The sequence below is a fragment of the Centroberyx gerrardi genome, chromosome 10 (assembly GCF_048128805.1).
Source record: "Centroberyx gerrardi isolate f3 chromosome 10, fCenGer3.hap1.cur.20231027, whole genome shotgun sequence".
NCBI lineage: Eukaryota > Metazoa > Chordata > Actinopteri > Beryciformes > Berycidae > Centroberyx > Centroberyx gerrardi.
In genome coordinates, this window is record NC_136006.1 from 11,317,679 (window position 1) to 11,341,472 (window position 23,794).

Sequence of the window (23,794 nt, forward strand, 5' to 3'; positions counted from 1 at the left end):
GAGGGAAAACAGGCTAGTCGTGGTGGAGGGAAAAACAGAGGGAGAGAGACAGAGAGAGAGAGAGAGAGAGAGAGAGAGAGAGAGAGAGAGAGAGAGAGAGAGAGAGGAGAGAAACAGATCGAACAAGGCTGAGAGTCCAAAATGAGGGATCGAAGATGAGGAGGAGGTGGAGGAGGAGGAAAGAGAAAGAGAAAGAGGGGGCAAGGAACGGATAGGGAGCTGGACAGAGACAAATGGCCAGGGGAAATGGCCGGTGCAGGAGAGCCGGCCTATCAGTCGGCCCTCTCAGCCGCCCTAACACAGACTGATAGGCCCGCCGGACAGCGCTACCACTCCAATCCATCCCATTCCAATCTAATTCCTCCCTTATCCTCTAAAATGACATTTCAAGCCTATATCAAGCCTACCTAACTCATCAGAATGGGTGATACTACGGGTACTTTTAGTTTTAGGCCTGATCAGAACTCTCGAAAAGAAAAACACAGGATGGACAGATAGATGTGACTATTAAAAGTTGAGGAGGGGAGAGAGGAACTACAGATACAAGTAGTCAGATGGAGAGAGCGGATCATTGTTAACTCTCCATGTATGTGGCTGGATATGCGAGCGACCACCGTCGCCATCCCACCATCCCATTACTTTCCCCAATAAAGCTTTGGCAGCCCAGTGATTACCTCAAGGAAAGCGAGCGAGAGGAAGAATTTTAATAGAAATGGAATTGGGTTTTTTTTTTTTTTTGTAAAGTCTCTCTCTTGTGGCAGTGACCAGGTAATGCAGCGTAATGGAGTACACGTGTGGGCCGCTGGGGGCCTAATGGAGAGGGGTCCTGGCGGAAAGGGGACTGCCTGTCGTTTTGCCTGATTGAAACTGATGGGACACGGTAAGGGGCCACGGAGTACGGCCACCCAACATGGCCCTCTCTGTCTCATCAAACACACACGCACACACACACCTACCTCAGAGTCCATTATTCAATTTGGCCCTTCTAATGACCAGTGAATTAGGCTGCCAGAAGCGATTTGCCTTCCGAGCCCAATCGCCGGACTTACACGCTTTCTTCCACTCTGCGTATTAAGAAGCGGCCCTTTGGACACTGACAGCCAATGAACCTCCTCCAATCAACACTGCAGTGAAACTAGTTGGAGGAGCTCCATTGTAGCGGAAGGCATGTGAGACGTGCGATGTCTCTTAGATAATGAACACTTGCGTCAGTGGGGTATGTGCTGCAAGTATCCGTACTATAGGTTGGCACAGGTAAAAATGCACTTTGCTATTAGCTGAGGATCAAACGTTTACATGACAGATGTGCAAAGAAGTGAGACTAACCAGAAACACAATGAAAAACACTTTTTATAAGTCTTTAAACGTGCTTTTAGATCATGGCTGAACCAAATCTAGACACCTGTTTTGTATTTTTGTTAGCCTGTCATGTTAGCCTTGTTAAGGTTTACATATTTGGCTCGTTCCTCTTTTAACAGACTATTAAACGGTAAGAATTAATAACGTAGTAATGCTACGTTATTGCTGAGTAATGCTATGAGACAAAAAGAGAGACTGATAACCACACCATGCTGGTAACTGAGCTGAACATTCAAGTATGTATCTTTAAGAGCCCAGAAATGATACTTGATCTTTGTGCTTGCTGTGCTCAATAGTGCATCACATCTTACAACTTAGAAACTTACACTGCTATCTATGAAAATTTGCACGCAGCAGAAAATCATTAAATCAAATGATACACAAATGTTTATCCAGAGTTTTACAAGCTTATTGTGACCTACATAATTGTCTAATTCAAATGAATACGCACAAAGACAAACCTTAAGGCTAAAGGCAAAAGCGACTGAGGCAAAATCAGTCTAGGCAGGGAATCTATTGAGGATAAAGAGGCAGAAACATGGCATGGGCGTCGATGGGAGCCAAACAGAAAATAAGATGCATCACAGTGTGATGGTTGGCCATGCCTATGTGTTTACCTCCCATTTCACTGTTTATAAATCCAATATTACTGCAATCAGTTTTGCTACCGTTTATAGGCTAAAAAGGGTTAATTTACTGTATTTTTAGCACACTTCTTTTAAGAGCTATGTGCCTAGGAAAAACAAAACATTAGTAAACCTAAAAAACAAAATAATAATAATAATAATAATAATAATAATAATAATAAACTTTATTTATATAGCACCTTTCAAAACAAAGTTACAAAGTGCTTCACAAGACAAAATAAAAATGGTGGACAACAATAGTAAGAACAATTTTAAAACAGTTTAAAGGTTATACAACATTGGGAAGGAAATATAGGAGCAAAAGAGCTACATATCAGGAAGAGTATAATAAGTAAAATAAAACATTATAAAATAATTAAAATAATCAATAAAATAAGGAACAAGAGAATGACTTTGTATAATAATAGGTTTTAAGAAGTGACTTAAAAGGTGAAGGTGAAATCAGACCACAAGCCCTGAGAAAGCACACTTATAAAAATATGTCTTTAAGAGGGATTTAAAAGAGGATAAGGAGCTCGCCAGTCTGATCTCCTCAGGGAGGTTGTTCCAGAGAGTGGGGGCCCTAAGAGAAAAGGCCCGGTCACCCTTGGTCCTCAGCCGAGATTGTGGAATGGCTAACAGAGCCTTGGCTGAGGACCTCAGGTTTAGGGATGGGCATTTCAAGCAAAAATACTATTCGATATTCACTGGGAACTATTCGACCATTCTTCGAAGATCACCCCCCCCAAACCCCCCCGCACGGACGGTGCGAACTAGGCTAGCCATATTGACGTTAGCTAGCCAGGCTAACTAGCAAGCTAGGCGGACGTTAGCATACAGCTAAGTACATCTGAGATGTACTTGGGTGCGAGTCCAGAACGGGCCTTAAAAGTCATCAATAATATCTTAAAATCAATTCTAAAATTTACCGGAAGCCAATGAAGAGGATCTAAAATAGGAGTAATGTGCTCTCTTTTTTTGGTTTTGGTGAGGAGTCTGGCAGCTGCATTTTGGACAAGCTGTAATTTATGTAGACTCTTTTGGCTCAGACATGTGTAGAGAGAGTTACAATAGTCCAAACGAGAGGAAATAAAAGCATGTATGACAGTCTCTAAATTTCTCCTGGATAAAATTGAACTGATCTTGGCGAGTCTCCTGAGCTGCAAAAAACAAGACTGGACAACTGTGTTAACATGCTTGTTCAAGCTGAGGTGGTTATCAAAGGTGACACCAAGATTTTTGCAGTTTTGGCCTATATTTTGGGACAGAGAGCCCAGATGTTTTGAGGTATAAGGATTAGCTGTGCCAAGGCCAATAATAATTACCTCAGATTTATCAATATTTAGCTGCAGAAAGTTCTGGGCCATCCAACATTTGAGGTCAAGGATGCAGTCGTTGAGTGTATTAATTTGATAAAAATCATTGGGGTTAAAAGAGAGGTACAATTGAGTGTCATCTGCATAGGAATGGAAGCTCACATTATGCCTGCGGATGACATGCCACAGGGGTAACATGTAGAGAGAGAACAGGAGTGGTCCAAGGACAGACCCCTGAGGTACCCCGCAGGTCATCTTCACAGAGGATGACCATGACTTGCCAATGGCTACACTAAAAAAATCTATCTTGTAAATAAGAATAAAACCATTTTAAAACTGAACCAGAGATGCCAACCCAGTATTGGAGACGTTCAAATAAAATAGACTGATCAACAGTGTCGAATGCAGCACTTAGATCTAGCAGAACTAAAACTGAAGATTTTCCAGCATCAGCGGCAACCAGCAGATCATTCCTCACTTTAAGGAGTGCAGTCTCTGTGCTGTGGTTTGCCCTAAATCCCAACTGGAATGTCTCAAAGAGTCCATTTCTGTTTAAAAAAGCAGTCAATTGTTCAGCAACAACTTTTTCTAAAACCTTGGAGATAAAGGGCAGTTTGGAAATTGGTCTAAAGTTATCCAGGGAGTTAGGGTCTAAAGAGGGTTTTTTCAGAAGGGGTTGAACAATTGCATTCTTAAAATAAGCAGGGACATAACCAGACAGTAGTGACATGTTAATTATGGAGAGAATAAATGGGCTGACAGATCCATATACTTCTTTGAGAAATCTCACAGGCAGGATGTCGAGAGCACACGAAGAGGGCTTCATTTTATTGATCACCTCAGTGAGAGTGTCAATAGATATTGTGTCAAAGGACTCAAAGAGGGCAGTAGTTTTAAAAGAGATCGTTGTGTCCTGAGCAGGAGGGGGAATGTTCATTCTGATGCTAGAGACTTTGTTGACGAAGAAGGTTAAAAATTCTTCACATTTCTCAGGGGAGGAGTTCATATTGACACTTGGAAGAGCCTCTGTGGCACGGTTAATTACATTGAACAAAGTCCTGGAGTTGTGTCGGTTCTTTTCGATAAGGTCCGAAAAATACCGTTGTGACAAAGTGGGTATGACCACATCATTTGTCACTGTTAACATTATTTCTTTATCCATAAGTGAAGCCCATTGGTACATCTCTACATGTTTGTTAATTTTATCACGTATTGAGTTGACCGGTAATTTCACTGTGTAATGGGAACACACATAACTATCGGGTCTGTTTGTGTTTAGCGTTATATTTTGTTGAGATTTCCAAATTCCATATTTTCGGTTTAACACAGTAATGACAGACAGTGTTGCTATTTCATTTACCTTTATTGTTGTTTTGGTTACAGGATTTGCAGAATTGTATAGTTACGTTTTCTTTGTTCACTGAAGTACTCTTACCTGCCGCGGGAAACGACTGTTTGGGAGGGGGCCGCCCTGCAGTTGCGTCTATTATGTGGTCGATGACGTCAGCGATGATGTCATGGCTTATTCCATGTCGGAGGGGGGTTCTTACTCTGCTAATGTGTATTATTCTTTTGCTGTGCGAGATCGCGGGTATTTACTGTATGTGTTTTGGTGATGCATTCAGGTACAGTAGGAAATTGGAATTCTGTGAAAATAACACTATGGTTAATAATATATAAAAGCTGGTAATAAGTCTGACCCCTGTAGTGAGGTTGGTGAAGGCCAGGGGATGTGTCTCTGAAATTGATGGCTGTATTTAAAGAGTTGTTCTGAGGCAGCTGGGAGGGAAGGTCAGGCAGTGCAGATGCCAGTGCACGTGCTGTTATTTTGATTTGGTATGAGTTGAGTTATCCTCTGTTCTGTAAATCTTCAGTTTTTTGAAGTTTTGTTTTCTTTTTTGTGTTGCACTTTGGTTGCACTGTAAATAAATGTTCACCTGTGGGACCTTCAAATCGCCTTCTGAGTCAGCCTCCTACTTCACTAAAGGCCCTCAGGCTACAGCTATCTTACAACCGTGCTCTGGCATTTTTAACCTCTGTATTAAAATTTCTCATAGAGTCTCTTAAAATGTCAAGGTGCACTGTTAGTTTAGAAGCTTTCCACTTCCGTTCTGCCCTACGACAGTCCCTTTTTAGGGCACGTATGCTGTCAGTTATCCATGGCAGGGAAACTTTAGAGGGTTTTTTCTGCTTAAATGGTGCAATTTGGTCCAAGATCTGGGCGCAAGTATTATTAAAATTATTTAGGACTGTATCAACATCTTGACTTGAGCCAATGTCAACTGAGGAAGACAGGAGAGCATCTGTGAATTTGGCCGCAGAGGAAGTATTAAAAATGCGAGAGCATACAGGGTTTGGCTTATTATTGGACAGAATATTTTGGATCACAGATGTGAACATTATGCATTTGTGGTCAGAGACACTAACATCTTTGCATAGTATATTGAGTGAGATGAGTGAGCAATTGAAGTTGTTATTAAAAACAACTGAAAGTCCTCCCCGTCTACGGGATAACCTGGGACAGTTGAAAAAGTAGAAGTTGGGGGGTGAGGATTCTATCAGAGGGACAGAGTCACCAACATTAAGTCATGTTTCTGATATCATAAAAAAGTCAATTTTGTTAGAGATGATAAACTCCTGGCAAATAAAAGATTTGTTGGAGAGGGACCTTATATTGAGCAGACCAAAGTTAACAGAGTGGCCAAAAGTAGGAGTTGGATTTATACCAATAGGCTGTAGCTGAATTTGGCGAGGTACAGCAGTAATATTATTTGGGTTTCTGGGATTATTCTGTCTACATAATCGTGTCCTATACTGTGATCTCTGACTACTAATTTGAATTATGGGCATTGAGAGCATCTGGGCACAAGGGGGAGCTAGTGAGTTTATGCCTGGATGAGATGATGGCAGCGGTGCGGGGAAGAAGTCAGCTTGCAATTGGAGACCGGAAGTGACCGGTGTCGAGCCTTCTTGGCTGTCTGGACATGTGGCAGGGGATAGTCAGACTGTAGGAGTGTTAAAAACTGTATAAAATATGTTGTGCGTTAAAGTATGTGCACCCAGTCTGCTAGGATGGACACCATCCCTCAGATAAAAGGATGGACGATTCCAGAAGAGGTTACAGACAGACTGGAGCCATGTATGGAGGCTAAGGATCCGGCTAAAACGGCCGACGCCTCGGCCAAGTGGAGGGATGGGTCCGGAGATAAAAAATATGCTTGCCGCAGTCATTAAGCGAGTGAAGCAGCCTGCTAAAATCCCATTTTAAAATTTCAGAAGTCTGGTTGGAGACGTCATTGCAGCCTACATGGATGATAACATTATGAGCGCTGGGGTGTTTCGCCAGGAAGCGGGGGATCTTGTCCAGGATGTCAAAATAAATAATCCCCAAAACATCCTATCAGGTGGATAGATTGTAAAACAGAGAAGGCACAGCTGAAGGAGCGGTCAGTCCAGCCACCATCATGCTTACTGCACCAAGAGCCTTTCAGTTTGGCTCATGTACGCCCACACACTGTGCAGTGAGGAATTGTCCCCTCTTTCTTTATAGATTCCTTAGGTCCAGGTAGCAGATTTAATAATAATAAAACCCCTCTACTTTTGCTTTCTTCCATCTCTTCAAGGTTGTCGGGTGGCTGCCTCTCCTCTTTTCACAAGGAGCTGTAAAATCTATTTGACAGCTCTGATTTATGACACAGCATAGGCACCGAGCGCCTGTGGGGCTACGAGTGTGTGTGTGTGTGTGTTTGTAAGTGTGTGAGTGTGTGTGTGTGTGTGTGTGTGTGTGTGTGTTTGTGAGTGTCCAGTTCACAGAGGACCACCACCAGAGGTATCAGTGCTCACTGCTCAGTCACCCTACAGGGCACACAGGTGAGGCACTCCCACAAACTCACATGTTCGCACAAACATACATACACACCTGGGATCACACACACACACACACACACACACACACACACACACGCACACACACACACAAACACAGAGATCCTAGCACTACTCAGACTAGTAAAAAGATGAAATTACACAATCAGGGAAGAGACTATAACTAAAACCTTAAGCCACATTTTTTTAAACATTAGTCTAAATTTCACCTGATGTGAAAGTCCATGACACTTTCATGACTTTCCATAACTAGAGCTAAAAAGAGCTAAACAGTCTTGTTTCCACAGTTGACTTATTGTGGAGAAAACCAGCTGAAAACCATCTAATGCAATGACTGTGTTAAACTAGATAGAAAATACATTCTGGTATGTGACCCAGCTGTAAAATTCCCTGATATTCCTCAACTTCCCCAGAGAATTTATCAAATTCCCAGACTAACCCTGTCTTTACTACAACTCATTATTCCAGAAATTCCATGACCAGTGTGTGTGTGTGTGTGTGTGTGTGTGGCTCCATTCCCTGAAATTTTATTTTTGAAATGCTTCAAAAAAGTGTCTTTTATCAGCACAGAGCCTGTGCTCCCCACTCGCACACCCCTCCCCTCCACACACACACACACACACACACACACACACACTCCTCCTCTCCCCTGTCCTCCTGTTCTCCTCGCCTGGATGCCCCAGCTGCTCACAACCAACACTGTTTGTCACATTCAAGGCCAGGTTAGATGCACTGGGATCCTGGTCATCAAGGAAGCCTTTTGTGTGTCTGTGTGTGTGTGTGTGTGTGTGTGTGCGTGCAACCATGTGTGTGAGACAAGTTTTGAGCTTCTGAAAATGTTGTGCAAGGGCATGCAAGCATCTGTGCACATTTGCGTGTGTCTTTGTCTGTGTGTGTGTGTGTGTGTGTGTGTGTGTGTGCATGCGTGGGACACTCTGTCATCTAGCAGTTGAATTTCACACCTCGTGCCTCTGCTATTGTCGGGCCGAAAGGTACCGTTGATGGACAGCTGGGAGAGGACAGGGTGGGAAACGTCGGCCAGATGAAAAGGGTCTTGACAGCAGACAGCGGGAGGGAGAAAGCGTTCATACACCCATAAGAGGGCGAATGCAGGAGGTGAGAGGCAAGAGGGTGGGGGAGGATGGATGGACGCTGAAGTCTAGAGGGGAAGAACAGTGAAGAGGGAGGCGGAGATGAGGGCTGCAACATATTGAGCAAAAAAATAATCTAGTTTTTGTTGCTGAGTATTGCGATAGCGATATGAATTGTGATATACGTGGACACAGCTGTTTTTGTATGATTTTTCTGTGCTGGAAAAACAAATGTGTGTGTGTGTGTTTGGAGGACGGGAGGGTTGAGGGTGAGGCTTTTCTCTGACATGCGACCTGAGGTAGGGCTGGGCCATATGGTTGAAATCAATATCACCATTATCATAAGGATTTTTTTTTCAATATCGATATATATATATATCACAATATGAATCACGTATGCAAAATCACATGTTAAATAATCAAATTAATGTTCGTCCCACTGAACCAAATGGTAATGTTAGGTGTGAAGTCAAACAAAACTGAAATTTTCTAATAATATTCCTACCATACCACATTTTGTCTGAGTTTTTACATTAAATTTGCTTTTTATCATCAATTCAGACAGCAGAACTGTGCGTCACAATATCCCAAAATCATCATATCATCACAATATAATTCCACTGAAAGACGATAAATGATAATATTGAATTATCACTGCACAGCACAGGATTGCCTTGTTTGGGAAGCTGTCTATCAGTTATGTATCTTAAACTTTTTCATCGCCATATGTCTTATCCCACTACTTCAAAAGCAATGATAGCCACTGCAGCAGCTACAGTATGAAAGGTGTGGACATTACCAGTTGCAGCAACGATACATTTCAATATTCCTAAACATTTGCATCTACACTGAGGTGCTGTATATAAACGCTAATGAAGTTTATCTCTATGGTGACGGAGGAACAGGTAGCCAAAACAAACCCCTGCCCAGCCATCTCCAGGGCCATGAAGTGTCTCTGCGCCGGCTAAACACACCTCAGCGGCTTGTGCTGCCTCGCTACAATGGCTTTTCCCCTCCATCAGTCTGTGACAGTCATTAGCGCCACGCTAATCAAGGCTAATTACATTGAGACAGGCAGACACAACTCATTTCTTATCGTGACAGAGTGCCGCTGTGTTTGTGGTGCCGACGACGTTATGCCAACAAAAAAAAAGAAAAAAGAAAAACACTGCTCTTAATCAACAGCTTTTGGCGTTGTTAGGTAATGAATGTGACAGGGTTTCCCATTTGATTTGAATTGTTATTGTTGTCGAATGTTATTCCGTCTGTCGGAGCTGCCGTTTTCAGAGGCTGTTAATCTGTTTGTTCTTTGTGTGCTCGTACAATTCTCAAGAGTAAGAAAAAATAGAAAGATCAATAGACTGAAAACCTTCATGTAAGTAAAGTATAAGGTTTTAGATTTTAAAATGTTTCATAGGGAAAGGATTATTTTTTATCAATAGTTTCTAAAAGCATCTGATGTCCACAAATGCACAAATGAATGAATGAATGAATGAATGAGTGAATGAATGAATGAATGAAGTGGGAAACGAGGAGGAGAGTTAGGAAGGAAGGCAGGAAGGGAGGGAGTAAGGACGTAAGGTAAGGAAAGAGGAGGAAAGGAGACAACAGTGTCCTCCTCAGCGATGGATTGTGAGCGTCAGACGGTGCAGATCCCCCTCCACCCCCCCATTCAAGTTACAAAAGCTCATTTTGGAGATTTTGCTGGCATGGCAGAAAAGGCCCCTGTTCCCCATTTTCCATATTTCATATACGGCCCATTGGAAAAGCATCGTCTATGAGTGTCCTGCCTTGGTGCATTTATGGGAGATGCATTGGAGAACTTATCCACTGGAAGATAATGCTTAAGTTCAGCATTCTGAAAGTCACTGTACTGCATGGTGCTCTGTATGGTAATTCATTTATGAAGCTGAGATAAATTAGGCTCATCTACACTGCTACTGGTTATGCCGTCAATAAATAATTGTACCATTTACAACCATTAGTCTGTAACAGAGTTACAAATAGCGCTGTGCAAATCTCACATATTGCTTTTAGTGTCCTTTCATTTTTTGTGCTCAAATTCAAAAGACAAAGGAAGTTTATATTTTACAAACTGACTGGACTAAATGTTCAGAATACTCAAGTTACACAAAGGCACAAAAAAAAATATCTAGAAAATCCCCAAATGAGCTGAATCAACATACATTTTTTTCTTGAATCCAATTTTCTTAATGGAGTGAAATCAGCATCTTGGAAGTGCTACACTGTGGCCCACAATGTACAGCAGTGGTTCTCAACGTGCGGTCCGGGGACCACCAGAGGTCCTTGGGGGGGTTCCAGGGGGTCCCCAGCAAATTGATGAATTGTTAAACTTCATCATTATTTCATTTACAAGAAGCATTTAGAGAATGTAGAAGAATGACTGTTTTGATCATAGTTTCACTGTTATCTCTCTTCCTACAAAACAGATAGTCATGGAATTCTGGACAAAATCAGATCTAACAATAAAAATATTCTCAGATTTGGGTCCAAGAGACAAACTCTCATCAAATGGGGGTCTGTGGCCCTAATGTGAACTAAATTATGAGTCCTGAGAATCACTGATGTACAGTATTTTAATTCTGTTTAAAGCAGGAGGGGCTTCGTGGTTAGAGAGATCGTTCTTCAACCAGGTGACCCTGGTTAACCCTGCATCAGCAAGCATCCGCCATGCTGAAGTGTCCTTGAGCAACACACCGCATCCTGTCCCGTCCAGCTGTTCTGTATCTGACCCTGACCTCTGACCTCACTGTGGAGGGAACCAAGCGAAGAGATTTTCCTTATCCCATCCTTCCATTCCCTATCATTAAAAGCAAGCGTGTGAAAAGCGAAGGCCTTGGCCACACCCTCGCAGCTAGCATTAGCCGCTAACCCACCCAGAGATCTCAGGAGCTAAAGCGCTAAGCAACTTATCTGAGGGCTTCCAGCGCGGGGGCATTAAAGCTGGCTGAGAGAGCAGGGCAACATCGCCCCAAAAGTCCCGCTTAGTCATCGCTTCTCTCAGTACAGTGAAAAAGTGCCACTTTCATTCCCGTGGTGATAAGGAGGAGTGAAAAGGCGGGAAACAGACCTGCGTAATGCTGATGGACAAAGTCAGTCTCACAGTTAGCTGGGCTGGGGTGCGAGTCAGGGACTAAAAATGCAACATCAGCAGCGGTGGATTTACTCGGATGAATGGGCTCGGCTTGACGACTGGCAGCGGAGGGGGGTGGTGGTGGTGGCGGTGGTGGGGTGTAGGGGTAGTGGGTATCAAAGCAAGTGGCTGACACATGGCTAATACTGCCAGTGAGATGGGGCCACCTCAGTAATTACTACCTTCGCTGTTAGGCTAATCCCCAGAGCAGAGCAGCAAACTCCAGGAGAGAAAAGCTTAGAGCCTCTGTAGAGCTGCCGTCAGTCTACTTCAATTACACAGAGACAAGGACCTGTCTCACTCCGAGAGACAGAGAGAGAGAGAAGAGAGGGAGAGAGCAAAAGACAATCTGTCTCGTTTAATAACCAAGTGATCTGATTTTGTCTCTGCTGTAAAGAGAAAAATCACTTTGATTCTTTAAAACAGTTTCTTAGATGCAGGAGGTCAGTCACATTACTAAAGCAGCACTCACTGGACCGCTTATCAGATACATAGGGTTTGGTAGGACAGTGTGAGTGTGTGTGTATTACAGTAAACATACATGAATTTGGGTGTTTAAGAAAAACAGATTGGGTCTTGCTCATTCAAAGAGAGAACAATCAAAGTTGTGGCGCTTCTGTTTTCGGCTCATATTAAGTAACAAAGGACTAAACACCCTTACTGACATTTCATTTTCATGATTTGCATTTCATGATTGCATTCATGCTCATAAATATTCAATGATTACATGCAAATAAATGTTGTTGGCTGATGATGCCGCAGCAATTCTTTATTTAAAACCATGTCTTTTCATTCTGCCATAATCTATAAAGGTATTCAACTTGAGAATTCCTTGATAGGAAATGCAAGAAGTGTATTTCTTGTCAAATGTAGACAGCTTTTAAAATGAAAGGAGGAATGATTTCTCCACGTCAAAACCATCAAAACAAAATGCAAATAGCGCTGACAGCACGTTAAATGAAGAAAGTGACAGCGCATGCAATGTGCTGATCTGAACAAAAAAAAAACTTTTACACATGTCAATATTATTATTTGGAAACTCATCCCTTTTGAAAAGTTATCTGTAGATTGAATATGTCTTTGCATATGGGTAGGGTTACTTTTGATATCACAAAAAACAAACACACTGTAACATGCAAACATACAAGAATTCAAAGCTTTTTAGCTGTAACACACATCAGTGTGAGCAGGTATTGAGTAATCCTATTTCCTTTTCCCACAGAGGACTAACAGCTCTCTAAATCACAGACTACCAATATCATTATCAACTTGTTACTTGACAGAGAAGTGAAAGCAAGGCTCCGGTGCAGCAGGTCCACAGCTCTGCTCCGTTGCCAGTAACTGAAAACTGAAAAGTCGACAACAAGCAGCCAGCTCAGCAACACTCTCTCAGTCGGTCAACAGTTTACCTTTGCGCTCGGAGCGTTTCTTGCGCCTCCTCTTGACCCGGCGCCGGATGAGACAGTAGTAGGAGCCCAGATTCTGCGCGCCGTTGGTAAGAAGGGCCATGGCTCGGTCGGCACTTAAACCGTGACAAAATAAACTGAACAGCTCTCTAACAGCGCTACACTAACCCGGACCGTACACAACTAGAGCTGCTGGGAAGACACACACACCTGGTTTCGTCTGTCCTTCAACTGTCAAGTCCAGCGAAAGACAAAACCTATCACTTGTCCAGTGTGCGCTGTACAGCTAATACTATTCAGAATTCAAAACGCCCAACTCCACACACCTGCAGCGCTTCTTTGTTTCTCCCTTACTCCTTCCCTTGTACCCAGACTCTCTTTCCCTCCCTCCCCTCGCTGTTTCTCTCCTCCGTTGACTCCATCTCTGCCCTATCAGTAGTCAGGGAGGGGAGGCGACGGAGCGGGGTGTGAAAAAGGAGGAGGGGACTAGCCGAAGAGAGCGACTCCTGTTCTCGAAGGGTTGTGAATTCTCACAGGGAGCCGATTCTATCCCTCTCATCCCCTCTCCAACTCTTCCTGACGTCTCCGGCAACCAACAACACCCCGCTTTTCTCCATCTCCCCCGCAGTTTATCACGGGTTGTTGGTGCCTCTCTCTGAGTTTTAACTGAGCTGAGGTTCTCTCTCTTTTGATACTGCTTTTTTTTTATTGAATACACACTTGCACACACACTGAATACGGCTCCCTTATGCTCAAACACACACATACACTCGCATGCATACACACACAGCCTCAAGTCACAACTTGAAATATGCTAATATGAAGCAGAGTGAAAACATGTTTATCCCTGCAATGTTGTGCTCAATTTTCAGCCTCATCCTGTTTAACTTGTGGGTTTATATTTTATTTTTGCTTGTATTCTCTCTCACACTAGGAAACACACTAGAAGCAGGGGGAACAGAGGCCACTAAGACAATAATACTCTACTTCCCTCTAGTGGTTATCTTCTGTAATTACATTTGTGACACATCAATGATACTGAACCCCATTAGTACATGTTCCAAGCGGCAAATTTTAAGGGGTAGACGGCCCCCTAGCGCTTGAAAATACTTGTGACAGTTGTGAATAGTGAATATTAGGCCAAGTGATTAAACAAACGCAAATGATGTGTGGAGAAAGAAAGAAAGAAAAAAAGAAAGCAAGAAAGAAACAAAGAAAGAAACAAAGAAAGACAGTCAGCAGAAATGGAAGAGAAACGGAGAGAGTGAACAACCACTCACCTACTTTGGCTTTGCTGTTTCTGCAGAAGCGTGGGACTTCAGAGACCTGAAGGAGAGACAGAAATTGTTCCAGGTAAGCAAACACAGATTTTGGCTGAACTTGTACAACTGCTGGATTACTGAAAGTTAGTCATGTCAAAAAACAAAGAAACAAACAGAAACCTATCCTGCCAAGCACAATGGCACCAGCTGAACTGATACAAGGAGGCGGTGTGTATGCATCCGCAATACTGAACAGGTGGCTGATAAAGAGGAGAAGACAATGAAATGCACACTGCTTTGACGCTCCATTAGCAGTGATTCAGCAATGTTTCCACCTCAGCTGGTCTTTCTCAGACATACACCGGTTCAATTGTTTCCAAAGAATGTGAATGGTGTTCCAGGCCGGTCGCAGCCTCTGTTTAAAGTAATGAATGCAGGTTGTGCCAGTTCCAATGAATGGATGTATTAATTAAGTGGGGGATCAGTTCTTACACCAGATCCACCCCTGCCATTGATAATCTGTTCTTTGAGGCTTTTTCAGAAGCAGGATCTGCCCTTACCCAGGACCTTGAACTGGTGATTTGTGTAAACAACTTAGAAACAAATAATGTTTCCAAAAATTGTAGTAAGTCATGAGGATGGGAGATGGATCTACTGGAATTTGTCAATGTCTTGATTAAGCTGTTTTAGGAGTGTAGCACTGTTTCTCCTCTCATATCGCCTGTAGAGTTGGGATCCATCAATGATGTATCTCTCCTGTGTCTCGCTCTCTCCTTTTCTCTTTCACTTTTCATCTGTTACTTTCATGAAATAAGTTTATTGCTGCTCTGTCTTTCTCTCCTTTTCTCTTTCACTTTTCATCTGTTACTTTCATGAAATAAGTTTATTGCTGCTCTGTCTTTAACTAAAAGTACTGCTGCTGCTTTTCCAAGTCTCCTTTAGAAAGGAGACCCTGGATCTCGACAAGACTAACTTGCAAAGACTATCTAAAAAGTTACAGGTATAGGTAATAATGGTTAAATAAATATATAAATATATTGTGTTGCCTGAAACATAAACAGGACAAAGGCTAGGTAAAGGTCTAGACACCCATATAAACACCAACACAGTTAACACAGTTGTATATCAGCTGTGGTGCAACAGAATAGCAATGCTTTTCTCCCTACATGGTTGAGCATTATCCTTCCATCAATGACAGTGGGTATGTGTATAGGGCAAGAAACTAACTTGTTTTACTCCACTGGCCAAAGTGACCGGTAAATCCCAAACTCACCAGCCAGATGGAATTTTAGAATAGAAAAGGATTTCTGAATCATGGTTGGCTTCCTGGCAAAGAGGCATAGACAAAGTCATGAGTAACGGAAAAACTTTGCCAGTATTTGGCTATTGACTGGCGGTAATTTTCCCCACTGCAATCTACCGCATGCCAAGCTGCATGAATACACAATGCTTTTTTGTGTATACATGGAGTGACATGTATACACTACTGTCTGTCTACTGTCTGTCCTGCGTTGTGCCAAGTTTACTCGAGTTGATTTGTGTCCCAGATTTCATTAACAAGAAAACTCCGTGTGCGTCACATAAACATAGAAGCAAAACACAAGCAAAAGTAGTGCGAGCCTGCCATAAAAACACATATGACATGGAGACACACAAACCCAGACCTAGTCAAAAAAGAAAAGAAAAGATTTAAAAGATCTTCTTTGAAAAGGGTTTGTTGGGGAACATCTCAGCTCCAGAAACTGAAAGCTAAATCTGAAAGCTGGATCTAAAACGACCAGATTTCCACCAGATTTCATCCTTGGGACAACTAAGATGCTGCAGCCAGAAGACCTGAGAAATCTGGCTTGTATCTAGTAAGCAAGTCTGAGACGTACTGTGCCAGGTGTGCCAGTGTGTACTTGTGTCGCTAGGTAAGTTCTCGATACATTAATTCACCAATGTCACCAACATGAACTCCTGTACATTGGTGATAAATCGATTCTGATTTTGCCACGTGCATCCTCCCGCTTCAAGGAGTAAAAAATGCAGGAGGCGGCATGTGAAAAATGACTTGAAGCTGACAGAGAGCTGGATGAAAATAACAACAGTAAAAGTCTAGTGGCGCGTGTAAAAAGACTTATACTATACTTCCTGCAAGGAAAAAAAATAAAAATAAAAATAGCTCGACCCCAGCCAAAGCCATAAAGCTCCAAAGCCATTCCAGGAGATAGCAGGGGGGGAATAGAGATGATAGTAAAAGAATAAGAAGAGGAGGGAAAGTAGAGATAGGAGGAGTAAAAGCTTGAGAGGAGTAAAGGAAATGAGAGAGGGGGGGATATAGAGAAAAAAGCTTGAGTGAAAACATAAGATAAAGAAACAAGAGGCAAAGCAGACTAGAGAAATGTAAATGAAGAGAGAGAGAAAGAGAGCGAGCGGGAGTGGGATGAGGTGAGGAAAGGTAAGATGAGGTGAAAAGACAAAGTGTTCGTTGTGTATGGGATCTTTAACCTGTGGGGTGAGGTGAGGGTCTTCACTACTGCCCAAATCCTTCAACAGCTCCCCTTCCCCCTGCCTGATATAGAAACGTCTTCGAGAGCAAAAGACAGGTTTTTGGAGGAAGACATTCATGCCAATAAAGCACATGGAGGGAGAGAGAGAGAGAGAGAAAGAGAAAGCTCCAATACATTCTAGGAGAAAAAACAGAGTGTGCCGCTATTGCAGCTAAATATGTCTTAGCCTGTCATAGTCAGACAGGAGAGGAAGGAGAATCACTGACAATGTAGAAAAGAAAAAATATGAGAATGCGTTGAGGATGCAAAATGTATGTATTTATATAAACTGGTTGACAGATAATTAATTGTTGTATTTACTAATTTGATGACATATTGATTGTATATTTATCGTTCATTGTCACTGTCATGTGGTCAAGGTTGATTACTGTCATCATTTTTTTTTTTTTTTACTTTGCTTTGGCAATAAGTACTTTTGTATTTCACGGCAATAAAGCACCCTAAATTGAAGACTTTTGATGTTTTTTAATTTAAAATTACAAAATTACCTGTATCATAAAAACTGAAAATACAGTAAATACGGAATGAGAGAGAGAGAGAGAGAGAGAGAGAGTGCATTTTAAGAAACAGAGAATGAGATAGTGAGAGAGAAACAGTGCAAGAGACATAAAAAAGGAGAGAGACAAAGACAGAGAAAGACAGAGGGAAAGAGCGAGAAAGACAGAGACAGCTAAAGGCAGCGGGATAACTGTGTGTGTGTGTGTGTGTGTGTGTGCGTGTGTGTGTGTGTGTGTGTGCGATAGCGAGAAAAAGCATGAGAAAGGAGATGGTGAACTTGTGCAATACGCTCCAGACGGCAATTCATTCATGCTTCTGTGTACAGGCCAACCATAACCACCACCGGCCAAGTCCCACCACAACTGTTTTGGACAGTTGACTGCTTTGTGTTTTATTTTTTGGAAAAGGGAGACTCGTATTTTCCTTTGCAGAGACAGTGGGAAAAGCTGAAAGGGACGAAGAGCAGGGGAGACGCAGGAGAGAAGGTTCAGTCCGAGGCCTGCGGGGCGACAAGCCGCTCCAGAGGCAGAGGTCTTACCCGCTACACCATCTCTGGGCAGCTGTCCTGCAGTTTTAAACAGAGCTGAACGGACAAGAGGGAAGAAATTGTGGTTAAAAAGCCTGAAGGCGTTCCAGACTCCAAATAAAGACTGAACTCCTGGTGGCCCGTTGCCGTGGTTTAACAGAGGAACAGAGGCATTGACAAAAACAACCTCTTAAACAGCCTCACAGGCGGCCAAGCCGGGCTACTGTGGTCAGCACCGTCTGTTGCTGAAAGTACTTGGATAGATTCTCCTCACAGTCAACTGCAACCGAGAAGCACAAGTCTACTCTAAAAATAGGTTTGGTGGGAACGGATTTTGACGTTTTCTCAAGTCTTCCTCAAGTCAGTTTGTCGGAATTTATGTGCCAATTCCTGGAATCCAGAATTTGAGGCCTTCGGAGTTTGTGTTTTGGCTGCGATTAAGTCATGGGTCACTGATGGTGCATTTACAGATTATGGAATCATTTCCTAACAGCTAAAAATACCGTAGAAATACTGAGAAATACTGAGAAATATAATGGTGCAGTACCACCAGACAACGGCAAGGGGAGAGGCTGATCATTACTGCCACCAAAAAGGAGGCCACATCTCAAATACTGCAGCATCATTAAATTGATGCGTTGACATTTGGACTTTTACTCATTCTTTTCCTTTTTTAGCAGGCACAATGTGGGGAAGAAAAAGGCCTCTACATTTGTCTTTCAGCTACACTAAAAACTGTTTATTAGCATTATTGGCGTTCCTCATTTAAACTAATGGGTGCTGCTAGCCACAAGCTATCTAGCTAACGAGCTCACTTGCAGCAAGCATTATCCATTCTGTTTAATGGGAAATAAAACCGCTGCCAACAAGCCGCTTTTCTGTTTATCTGCTTTTCCCTCTTATTGTGACTAACGCCTGGCGAAGAAAAAAATAACAAAGCTAAAAATGTCCCCGCAGAGTGCTGATGAAATCCTCAGAAAAGTCTACAATTTGTCCTCCTTAGGACAGCAATTTACAAGTATGTGTAAACTGCGTGCTGAAGCAGTCCTCTCGAGTGGCTGTGGAGAGGCGCGTCAGCTGAAGCCTGAAGTGTGGGTGTAAGCGTGTCCCGGGCCGCGGCAGACCCAAATACCTGAATATGAAGGCAGATGAAAAATGTCCAGGCAGGAGCGGAGAGTTTCATTGCCTTGTGAGGAAGTCACGTTCCTACAGCAGCACTCACTGGACCTCATCTCACACACATAGGGTTTGGCAAGAGGGACTCAGTCAGTGTGTGTGTGTGTGTGTGTGTGTGTGTGTGTGTGAGAGTGAGTGAGTGAGAGACAGAGTGTGAGAATGAGAGATAAGGAAAGAGTTAGTATGTGCATGAGTCTAAGTGGCAGAGAGAGATAAAGAGCAAATTGGAGGAAGAGTCTGTGTGTGTGTGTGTGTGTGTGTGTGTGTGTGTGTGTGTGTGTATGGGGGGTGGTGGGGTGTCATTGTCTTCATAAGTCATAAGCCAGTGTGCCGGCAGGGAAGCCAAAGGGCCTTCAGTCTTACAGCGACGATGTTGCGGACGCTGTACAGTCTAGCTGGTGCTGACCTCCTCTCAGCCACGTTTAACACTAATGGGCTCTCTGAAGACTGGGGGGGGGGGGGGGGGGGGGGGGGGGGTTGGGGTGGGGTGGGGATGGGGGGTGATGGAAGGATGGATGGAGAGAGAGACGGGGTGGGGAGGGGGGGTTCAAAATCTTGACAGAAAGAGAGCGAGAGAGAAACAACTGGAACGAGGGAGCAGAGGAGCAGAACAAAGAGTCGGTAAAGACAACGCTGGACGGGAGTCAGAGCGATCGATTATGAGAGAGAGAGAGAGAGAAAGGAGAGAGAGAGAGAGAGAGAGAGAAAGGAGAGAGAGAGAGAGAGAGAGACCACACGCGAGAGGAGGGGTGCGTGACTGTGAACCTCGGCTCCCAGTCTGCAGCCAGCAATTAGGCCAGTGGTAACACTCGGCTCACTAACCACTGGCCACTATCCACAGACACACACACACACACACACACAGGCGCACACACACACACACGCACACATACTAGCCAGTGTCCTGATAAGCCCTCAAACGCCGCCCCTCCCTCTGCCCTCTCGCACAAACACACACGCACCGACACACTTTGTTAATTAATCCATCATTTAATTAAGTGTGTGTGTGTGTGTGTGTGTGTGTGTGTGTGTGTGTGTGTGTGTGTATGCAGTAATTGAAGGGAGAGAGAAGCTGCACCAGCATGCGTTATTTTTCTCCACAGTACCCTATGAATTTCATGCAGTGTTTTTGTTATACTGACACCTCTCCAGCAGAGGGCAGCAGTGTTACAATATACTTAATACAAAGCTATTCCGTGTGTTTGACTGCATGTACACTTGCAACTGAGTGTGTGTATGCAAATTTCAGTGTACTGCTGCATCTGAGCATGTGTGTGTGCATATATGCATCTCTTACACCGGGCAGATCCCAGGTGTGAATGTGTGTAACTCTGGATCACAGATTTGCGTACAATAATATAAAAAAAGAAACCCTTTTTACACCAAAATGTGTTAGGGAGACAGCAAATAGAGTAGATCTGAACACAATTGTCTCCATTTCATTTGGCATTAGGAGCAAGTCAGAGTCACATGGCACTGTCTAAGACAATCATTCACATAAAGAGCGCTTATCAGTTGAGGTTTTTCAGATGAGTAAGGTTTTAATGCTCTTAGTAAAAAAACAAATGCCATGATTGTGTTGTAATTTCTCAAGCATTTTGAGGACAAATCTTTGTGAAAACAAGTCACATTGCTCAACCGAAGGCAAAAAAACGCACTCCTAATGCATGCACACACACACACACATATACTGTATATACACACAAGATGTAAACAGGGTCTTAGAAAGGTGGCCGGCGCTCCGAAGATATTACTGTACCGGGAGCTGCACTCTGATGGGACAAGCTAACAGTCTGCCTACAGTGCATGCTTTATGAAAGTCTAGCGCACATTTTTCAGTTTTCCTAAGTAAGTCTGCACTCCCCAACTTTGATTTTTGGGCTCTACAGGTTATGAAAATCACTCTATGGGAGACTGACAGTGAGCAAGGCTTTTAGTAAGGAAGAGAGGGACATCTAGCTGGGGTCATTTTAGGATATTTTCGGCACGGTTCTGTGGCTTCTATACTTTTCTGTAGTGAGACCCATTTTCAGTGATGCAACACATTTTCTGAGAAAAGCGATGCGGCGGCTGAATCACTGAATTCTCTGTAGTCTATCGAAAGACTGCATATTTCAGTGTTGTGCACATCTATAGTTAAAGACGTACCAACAACACACAGCATGTATATGAAGTGTGTGTACTTTCAGGTGGTGGGCAAAATTCACACTCCGAAGGATTTGGAGTGAGTATACATTTTTAATCCTGTAAGTGGTTAAAAATTACAAGCTTCTTCACTTGAATTCTGTGGCTACAGAATAAGAAGCTCCTGCCAGTGTCCAGCAGCACTTTGAGACAGAGTCTTCAACCCATCTGCCGCCGCTGCCAAGAAATGTTAGCGCAGGCTATCGGCGGGCCACTGGCCAGCCAAGCTAGCGCTGTAGCATGTCCTATGCGGTTTGAATGCGGAACATTTAAATATTTAACAGTGTGGGGAGATGAACAGCTTTCAGTGTCAATGAGAGTGAGGCCGAGCAGGGAGGGGGGTTGTCTCTAGGAATATTCACTCTAATATGAAGGAATACACACAAACATGCAGAGTGAAAGACACAGACGCACACACAGAGCCAGCCACACAGAGTTATCTATAAACAGACCAGACTGCCAAATTAATCTTGCGAGTTTTATTAGCTTCCAAAAATCTAATTATTCACTCCATTTCAGCCACACCACTACTTATTTCACATCGTTTAACGGCTGCAACACTTCACTGCCTGTCTCTCAAAAACGCAGCCTGCTTTTCCTCTAAATAAGAACGCCTGTAAATAGGAATGACTTGATTCTTCCTAAGGGAGTTCCCTCCGGTTCCCAGAGCCCACCATCCACTCAGCCCTCACCGCTGGGTGTGGTCCCCCTCCTTATCCAACCTCCAGCTCTCCACTTGGGCCCGCTCTGCTCGACTGCATGTGGCTTTGGGTCTTTGCCTGGTGCTTGGCCAGGGATTGTGTATGTGTGCGTGTGTGTGTGTGTGTGTGTGTGTATGTGTGCTGGTGTGGAGCATGAAGAGAACAATGGCCGGCTCTGTGCTAGTCCCTCTGGCAAGCTACACACCTGAAGGGCAAAGCCAACAAAATGTAAGAGAGGAAGAGGTGGGGTAAGGGCAGGAGCCTTTAAGACAGTAGCTGCTCCCAAGTCACATAGGCTGCGTTCACACAACAGGCGCTCATTTCTGAACTGCTGCTCACATTGAGGTGTTCCTCCAAATACTAATCAACACTAAAGTCAGCTATTTTCCTTTCTTTCCGCAGTTGCCTTGTTATCCTCAGCCAAGCTGCCGTGGGCCCCGAATTCTGACAAATGTCTCAGGTGAATGCCAAAAGATTTGCTTATTGTCACGGCAACGCTGACAAATTCTGATTAGAGCGCTCAAATATCAGACGCATGTAGGCCGCATGCCTCGGGATCTGATTTTGTACCACACTTCTATGTGGTGCGTATCAGAATTTTAAAAAAATGCCAACTCCCTGCAGCTTTTTGCTGTTCACACTGATTAGAAAACATCAGATCTGTGTCCTATGTTAGGAAAAAAAAAAATCAGTGAATACATTTTAGGAATTTACGCTCTTATCCAGAGCAACTAACAATGAATGAGTAGGTACAGTAGGAGCTCGGTAGGAGCAAGGATGCTTTGATAGGAAAACGGGGGTGTTTGTGGAATCACTTTGGTTGTAGCAAGGTTTGAATCTGTGACTTTCCAGTTACGGGACGGTCTCTAGTCAAGACACTGGGCCACCCGACCACTCCGTTAAGACAGTCGGGATGGGACTAAACCGCTAACTGATTGATTAACTGCTGGGTAACGTACTAATGTCGACAACAGAAATGCTAAATTCATCCTACATACAGAGTACACCAATACACATAGACACACAGTCATACACATACACCTGCCCCCTCACAGACACACACACACACACACTCTATCACACTGACATGTGGAATCTAGTTCGGTTATACTATCCTGCCTCAAGTTATTCTCAGCCATAGTTCACTTCTCCTCACCTTTAGCATTCTTTCCTTTCTCTATTATGAGGCACAACATGGACGTCAGCATTTTCTCCCATAAAGAATGAGCCTCTATTCTCGGCCGATTCATCTCCACACCCTACCGCGTGCCCTTGTTGTCAGCGCCACCTTCCATTTCCTGTGTTGTGGAGGAGAGGGGGACAACTTGAGGTCACAGCGAAAGAAATAGATCTGGTCGCAGAGGGAGAAGGGACCGGAGGGAGGGGCTATTCAATTAGCGGCGGACGGGCAGATGTAGTGAGACGGAGAGAGAGAGAGAGAGAGATGGACAGAGAAGAGACAGACTGATGTAGAGATAGAAAGACAGACAGATAAATGCTTCATTCATTCCCAAGGGAGGATGAATGCAGCATCATAATAAGATACAGCATAGAAAATGGGTTTATATACACAAATTATACAGATATACAGAAGAAAAAAAACATCAAGCTGGAAAACTAATTCACATACTGGCACATTCCACATTAATCAATTCCAATTGCAGTACTGTGATCTAAATGGATATATTCTCAAGCGCCAGGTAGTGAAATACATGTCTATAGTGGGCCGCCCTCGGGGAGCTGTTAGGTGGACTGTGTAGTAAAAAAAAAAAAAAAATCCCATACACAAAAGGTTTTTACTGCACTGCAATGCGGTGTGACATTGGGGGTAATGACTGCACACACACACACGCAGACAGAAACACACACATATGACTGCACAAAAACACTTTTGCATATACAAACAAACACCAAGGTGAGCAGGCACGCATGGTCACACACAGTTAAAAAGCAAACATCAGTCCTAGCGCAGTTGTAAAGCTTGTTGTCCGTCTACATGGAGGAACAATGGAGACGCAGTGATATGTGGCTGTTAGGGACTGCAGCATCACACTCAGT

The 23,794-nt window shown here is 43.5% G+C and overlaps 1 protein-coding gene across 3 annotated transcripts in view; it reads right to left on the bottom strand.

The window, feature by feature from the left end:
• The window catches only part of adarb1b (adenosine deaminase RNA specific B1b), a 132,343-nt gene that overhangs the window by 37,241 nt on the left and 71,308 nt on the right, over positions 1-23,794 (bottom strand). For 2 of the 3 annotated variants that reach the window (XM_078285957.1, XM_078285959.1), the window contains one exon: positions 14,118-14,163. The gene's annotated coding sequence lies outside the window, so the exon portion shown is untranslated. The remainder of the gene's footprint in view (positions 1-14,117; positions 14,164-23,794) is intronic. The other variant, XM_078285958.1, reaches the window with a different exon arrangement.